This window comes from Nomascus leucogenys, chromosome 15, assembly GCF_006542625.1.
Source record: "Nomascus leucogenys isolate Asia chromosome 15, Asia_NLE_v1, whole genome shotgun sequence".
In the NCBI taxonomy this organism is placed as follows: Eukaryota; Metazoa; Chordata; class Mammalia; order Primates; family Hylobatidae; genus Nomascus; species Nomascus leucogenys.
The window spans coordinates 39,085,532-39,092,890 of NC_044395.1; positions in this window are offsets into that span (position 1 = coordinate 39,085,532).

Below are 7,359 nucleotides of genomic sequence, written 5' to 3' on the forward strand. Positions count from 1 at the left end.
AGTAAAAGCTAACAGCTTTTAGCAAGGAGATTCTAAGACTTCAAGGTGTAGTCACTTGTTTCTCAAACATTAGTATACATCAGTTACCTGGAGGGCATGATAAACACATGTTGCTGGACCTTATCCCCAGTTTCTGATTCAGTGGGTCTGGGACGGAGCCTAAGAATTTTCATTTCTCAGTTCTCAGGTAATGCTGCTTCTGGCCCAGAGCTCACATTTTGAGAACTTATCATTTTAATATTTCCTGCATTTCCCATACAAACTATACCATTGGGTAGGTAAGTAGTAGATGGGGGGTAGTTTCTCTTTAAAACATCCTATTCTAATGAAAAAGGAAGGATAAAATTGCAACATCACTATTTTGCAACCTCTCATGGAGTTAAGGATTGGTCATCAACAGCTACTGACAATATGCAAACACATTCTTAAGTGCTTTCTGATGGCGGAATACACTGCTACCTATAAAGTTTTGCCAAAAAGAATCAAACCTAAATCTGACGAAGCATCTACCAATTAACCAAAAATAGAAAGGATGGAAGATCATGTTGAGTGACACCAAAAGGATACAGTTGGCACAGTTGTTCAATAAGTTGCAAGCAGGAGGAATCAGTGAGGGAAAACCTATAGCATAAAAGGTACTTAATATAAGCCAATCACAATATGTGACCCTGATACAGATCTGGAATCAAGAAATTAAAAATTTTTGACATGTATGAGAACTGAAAATTTGAACACTGGTTATGTAATGATTTTAAGGAATTAACTACTGTTAACTTTTCAGATGTGATGTTGGTGTTGCAGCTATCTTTTTTTAGAGTCCTAGAGACACCTACTAAAATATTTATAATGAAATGATATGATGATTGGTATTTGCTTCAAAATAATACAGGGAGGGAGATACGAGAATATAAATGAAACAGGATTGGGTGTGAGTTGTTAATTTTTGAAACTGGGTGATAGTTACATGGTGGTTTATTATACTATATTCAACTTTTGTGTAAGTTTTTTCATAATGACAAGTAACACTACCACCATCACCCCTGCCTGCCAAGTTACACTCAATTTAAACAATATATGCTTATTGAAAAAAAAAAAAATGCACAGTACAAAAATCAGGAGAAAAAAGAAAAAACCACTCAGTTCTCCCAGGTGACATACTTGTATCTGTTTTGTAAGTTTTCTTGCAGCATTGTAAGTAATGGCTATGATCATGCCACAATGTAATTCTGGTTCCTGTTTCCATTCTTCCTTTCTCCCCCTACTTAACAAAAGCAATTCCCACACTAAAACAACAACAGCGATTATTTGTTGTCATTTCTTAGCTGTGCATGTGAGGCATTTAAGACCACTATTAAATATTTAAGACGACTTTTTATTGTAATGTCAGGTTTCAAATCCCACTTTGCCATTTGCTAGCTAGGTGTCTTGGAGGTGTACTTAATATCTCTGAGTTTCAGTTTCCTCATCTGTGTAATTACAGTTATTAATGAACATTAAGGTAAAGGTAAAACACAAAGCACTTTACATAATACGATAATAGATTTATAATATGATTAATTGTTTATTTTAATCAATTAAAAATACATAAGGTAATATAAAGGCTAACTACCTTTTCAACTTTGGAGCATGTCCCTTGATGCAGTCGATGAAAATTCTATTAGGGTTGATTAATGGCATCATAGTTTTCGGCCATGGAAACTTTTTTTTTTAATAAAATCTTACCAAGCATCCCAATATATAAAACAAAAGCTGATACACTGGTTGAAGTCGAGGCAAGGATTGGTATCCCTTTCATAGTAGGATCAAACATGGCAGATGCTGGTATGGTGTCTTTGATCCTTGATGCTACATAATTTAAATGTCACAGTTATTTGAATTATATCTGAGTTTTTGCTGATTTTTAATTGAGAATCTCAATTGTATCTTACTGTATAGACATTTTCATTTCAGGGAGGTGAATTTCCTGTTAAATTTAATTATCAGTTGAACATGTATTATGTGCTATGCACCAGTCACTATGCTAATTGCTACAAAGATGCAAAGATAAATCTTATTCCCAGGAGCTCATAATCTAGAAGAGACAGCTAGGTAAATAAATTATTGCAGAAAGTATAATAAAGTATAGATATTCACAAATATTTACATTAGGGAGGGACTTACTAAGATGAAACAATTTTGTGTAAAGAGAAAAAATGTCCAAAGGTTCATGACTTCCAGAACATCACATTTGCCTGTTTTTTTTGTTTGTTTGTTTTGTTTTGTTTTTTAACCCCTTACCTTTCTTGATGCTTTTCAGTTTCTTTTGTTGGTTCCTTCTCTTATCCCTTACATGGAATGGTTGGAGTTGCTCAGGGCTCTTTTTTTGCTTTCTAGGTAAACTCATTAATATTACCTATAAGCCTAATGACTCCCAAACTTACAGTAACGGCCTAGACCTCTCCCCCTAATTTCCAGACTTTATATTCAATGAAACTTGGTATCTCCATCTGGGTGTCTTACAAAGGCTCTCAAGTTTAACACGTCCAAAATGATGTGCTCCTTATCTGCACTCCCCAGTCCAAACAACTACCAAGCCAAAGCCACTCTGCTATCTTCCCATCTCTGATAATGGCAACTCAATTTTAGTCATTCAGGCCAAAATCCTTGATGTTATCGTTGACTCTTTTTCTCCCACTTCATGTCTGTTCTTTGAAAAGTTCTTCCAGCTCTAACTTCAAGAGTTGACCTTTTTTTTTTTTTTTTTTTTGTCATCTCCACTTCTAACTGGTAACTCTGTTGTCTGCAGTCTGTTCTCAACAAAGAGTGATCCTATTAAAAGATGTCATGTCATTTTATCCCTCTATTCCAGTGGTTCTCAACTGAGGGTGATTTTGCTCCCCTGGGGACATTTGGCAATGTCTGGAGACATTTTTGGTTATCACACTGGTGGGGTTGGGGAGAGGTTGCTACTAGCATCAAGTGAGTGGATGCCAGGGATGCTGTTAAATATTCTACAATGCACGAAACAGCCGTATGCAATAAAGAATTGGTTAACTGAAAATGTCAGTAGTCTCAGCTGAGGGTTGAGAACCTCTGCTTAGTTCATTGGCACTGCTATAACATAACACCTTAGATTGGGTAGCTTATGAACATTAGAAATTTATATCTCACGGTTGCAGAGGCTGGGAAGTCCAAGATCAAGGAATTGGTAGATTGTGTGTGTGATAAGGACCCATTGCTCATAAACAACCTTCTTGCTGTGTCTTTACATGGTGGAAAGGGTAATGCAGCTCTCTGGGGCCTCTTTTTTAAGGGCACTAATCCCATTCACTGGATCAGATTTCTCATGACAAAATCATCTCCAAAAGGCCTCACTTTCTAATACCATCACCTTGGTGATTAAAATACAACATACAAATTTGGGAGGGAATGCAAACATTCAGACCATACCAGCTGCTCTACTCAAAACTCTAAAATTGTTTTACATCTCAGCTCTTATAATGGCCTAAAAGCCCTGTAAGAAAAGTCTTTATACCACACTACAGCTATTCTCCACCTCTTTTCTTTAATTCTGTAAATATTGAGGAAATAAAATGTATTTAAAAGTTTTTACCCTTTTTCTTAAAATTCCTACCTATTTCCACTAGGGGGAGGGCTTCACTACTAAATAATACAGTATTTTCATTCGCCACGTTGATACAGGAGTCACTGTAATCAGAGCAAGCATCCTCATACTCTTTGTAACAGAACGTTTTATTATATACGGTAACCCATTTTCAAATGCAATTTATTTTTCACAATTCCAGTGTATATTTTTTTCAATTCGATGAAAGTGAGTTTTAAAATATAATTTTGTCTTTGAATGTTTTTGAATCTGCAAATACTATTTTAAGGAGTCGCTTTAAAAATTTCCATACTGGATTTTTTTGTGCACATTTCTTTCCTTCTAAATCCAGTCCTACTGATGCACTAGGTGCAACATTTATTTGGTCCCTCCTTCATCTATCTGTGAGGAAGTTCCTGCACCCAGTATACCCAGGGGTAACATAATAGGTTAGGAAATCATCAATTCTAAATCAGAAGCCCACTATCTCCAACTAAGCCATTGTCTCCTAGAGAGGCATGACATGGGCACTGCATTATTGAGCTTTTCATTGTCAATGTACCCCTGGAGGCCTGGAATTCTACAGTACAAAACCTGTGCAGCCATGAATCCAAGCCTGAGGCTTGGATCCCTGGGCTAGAAATGTTAGGCTTTGAATCAAGCCATCGCATGTATTAAATGCCTCCTAAATGATCGTTCTTTGTAGATGTTGCTCGTTTTTGCACATTCTATGTGACATGAATTTTTCTTCGAGAGGATTATTTGGCCTCCCGTATTATTCATGGAACAATGTCTACTGGGACATCAAGGTTTCATAAGGGCTGGACCGTTCACCTTCTCTTGTGACCCCCTCTTTTTATTTTATCAGTGCAGCTAGAAAAACTGTACAGTTTAGAAAATACCTGAAAAGTGATGAGTGAAACTGAAAACGATGAGGTGGAACAGCAGTGAGAAGGTAACCTGAGAAACCTGGAAAGTAGCTGAAAAGAATGTGGGGCATTGGGAAAAGCAGAGTTCATACAAAAACCAAACATCAGCCGGGTGTGGTGGCTCACGCCTGTAATCCCAGCACTTTGGGAGGCTGAGGCAGGAGGATCGCTTGAGCCCAGGAGTTTGAGACCAGCCTGGGCAACATGGTGAAACTGCGCCTCTACAAAAACTACAAAAAAAAAAAAAATTAGCCAGGTGTGGTGGCGCACACCTGTGGTCCCAGCAACTTGGGAGGGTGAGGTGGGAGGATCGCTTGAGCCCAAGTGGTTGAGCCTCCAATGAGCCAAGATGGCGCAATTGCACTCCAACCTGGGTGGCAGAGCAAGACCCTGTCAAAAAAAAAAAAAAAAAAAAAAAACAGTTTTTGAAAACAAAAAAAATCTCCCCCCGACAACTGCCAAAACAAACAAGCAAAAAACCAAACTCAGAAAACACTTTCTGGCATTTTTAAGTGGTGGTTGCTGAAAAGAATTTAACCTTTCCTTAACTCAAGGACAAATACCTAACATGAGACTTAGGATAGTGTTGCATAAAGAGGCCACAAAGTGTGATAGCTAAGAACTGATACTTCAAGTTAGATCCCGGTTCAAACACAGACTTGGCCACTGTCTGGCTGTATAACACTGGGTAAGTTACTCAAGCCCTCTGAGCTTCAGTTTCCTCATTGCTAAAATGGAGGCATATCACATCACTGATGTCAAGTTTAAGGCATGCAAAATGCTGATCTCATGGCTTAGCACATGGCAAATGTTCAGTAAATGGGCCATTATTATTTTCTGTAAAAGCAAATGTATGGGGGCTCCCCTGGGAGATGCTGGTATGCCCTGAAGGCCCCCAGGCCACAGTGGAGCACCCTGGACCTCTTAGCAGGAGAAGCCACTTGGAGGAAGCTCAGAGGGAAGGGAACACATGGCCCATGTTTGAGAATGCCAAGGGTGTCAGGAACATGGTGTTGAGGTTCCTAGGAGCCTTTTCCACCCCAGGCAGATGTACTTGAAAGGCAACACTCTCCCTACACAGGAGGGTAAACTGAGGTGGGAAGTGGACAGGGGGAGCCTTGGAAGGAGAGTCAGATCAGATAGGCTTCTGTTCCTCCCTTCTATTATGGCCTTCACGTGCCAGGGGCCCTCTATTGGACTTGGGCTCAGTGGATGGACAAGAAGCTGCTGGCCATGCTGGCCACCCAACCTGTTTGCTTCCGATGTCCCGCCACCAGCAATTCTACTCTCTCCATTTCCTGGCTGAGGACCCACAAGGAGTTCCATGGAGAGCCTCATATCAGTGTATCCAGTTGCAGCACCAGCAATGGAGCCTGGTCATGGAGAGTATGGTGGAGAATAAGTTTGGCAGCATCCTGCAGATGTACACACTGGACATGCCAGATGAGGGCTACAGAGAGGGGCAGGCAGAGGGGCAGCCTTCCAGTCCCCATCTGCCCCCACAGAGTGCTCTTCTCACTGACTAACTGCAGGCATGGCTGCTGCCCAATCAGACAATGGTGCTGGGCAGTGAAGTGGAGTCCCACTGCAGGGTGTACAGCAGCTGAGCACATGGAGGTGAACAGCAGCAAAGTCGACCCTGCTGGCATAACGTACCTCACCATGCTCAAGGTAGGTGCCACTGCTGGCTAAGTGCAAGGGGTGGGTGGGCCGGGGTGACACTTCACTGAAATCTACCAGCATTATAGAAGTTTTGGAATAGCCTATGAAAGAGAGACTATGGTACCGGCCAGTAGACAAAATCCTCTGCAGTGAGCAATTCTGGACATGAACTTGCTGCTGGTTCACAGCATCTGCCATGAACTGCAGTCTAAAAGTAGATGCAGTTTCTCCTAAAGTAAGAATATGTGTGTCAGTCAATAAAAATGGGAATCACCCCTGTGACTACTGTCCCTCATAATCCTGCTTCTCCCTCTGCAACTTTGTGCTCTCTGAACTCCCATACCGAGTAAAGAACTCCTTGGTGAGCTTACCATCAACCTCACATATTTAAGAAACGTGGTTTTATCATAAGACCCACTCTAAAATTATGCGACAAAGTCTACTTGAATTATAGTAGATGACAAATTAAAGAATTAGGACGGGCCATTATGGAAGTTGTAGAATTAGTTATATTTGTATCTATGAGTTTTCTATTGGCCTATATTCATTACTTGTAAAATATATCATATTTCATTCTGTCAAGTTTAAACTGATACACTTTATAATAAAAGGTGTCCCAGCCAAGGCCCTGCTAGGCCACCACTGCTGCACCACAGGCTCTGTCCCATCATCTGCAGAGACTCTGGTTTCTTCACGACAATTTTTGGGTGGCAGATGGGCAGCTGTGTACCTAGGACCGCATCATTGAACTTTTCAGGGATGTAGGATGTTCTAAGCTCCAACTTCCAGCTAGTCTACCTAAAAGTGTTTGAAATTCTTTGGTGTAGTATGAAGATGGAAATAAACAGCTCTGAATGCTGGCGGAAAACAAACAAACAAATGTAGGACTAAATAGGAAAGGACACTGGAACTTGCTCCAGATATCAAAAGTTCCTTGAGATACAGTTACTTTTAAATTATTTGCCTCTTTCAAATAAAGAGAAGGCATATCTATGCAGTTGCATGATTTCAGAGCTGAGCTTCCATTAAATTAATCACTGAATCAAAGTCTGTTGTGATGGAGAGAAATAGATATGAGATGTGGAGTCAGAAGACCTTGAAAATACCTTCTTTTTCATTTTGTTTCCTCTTTTAATGTGTCATACTAATTCTGCTGTAAATATCAACCCTCAGAACTGTGAGGAT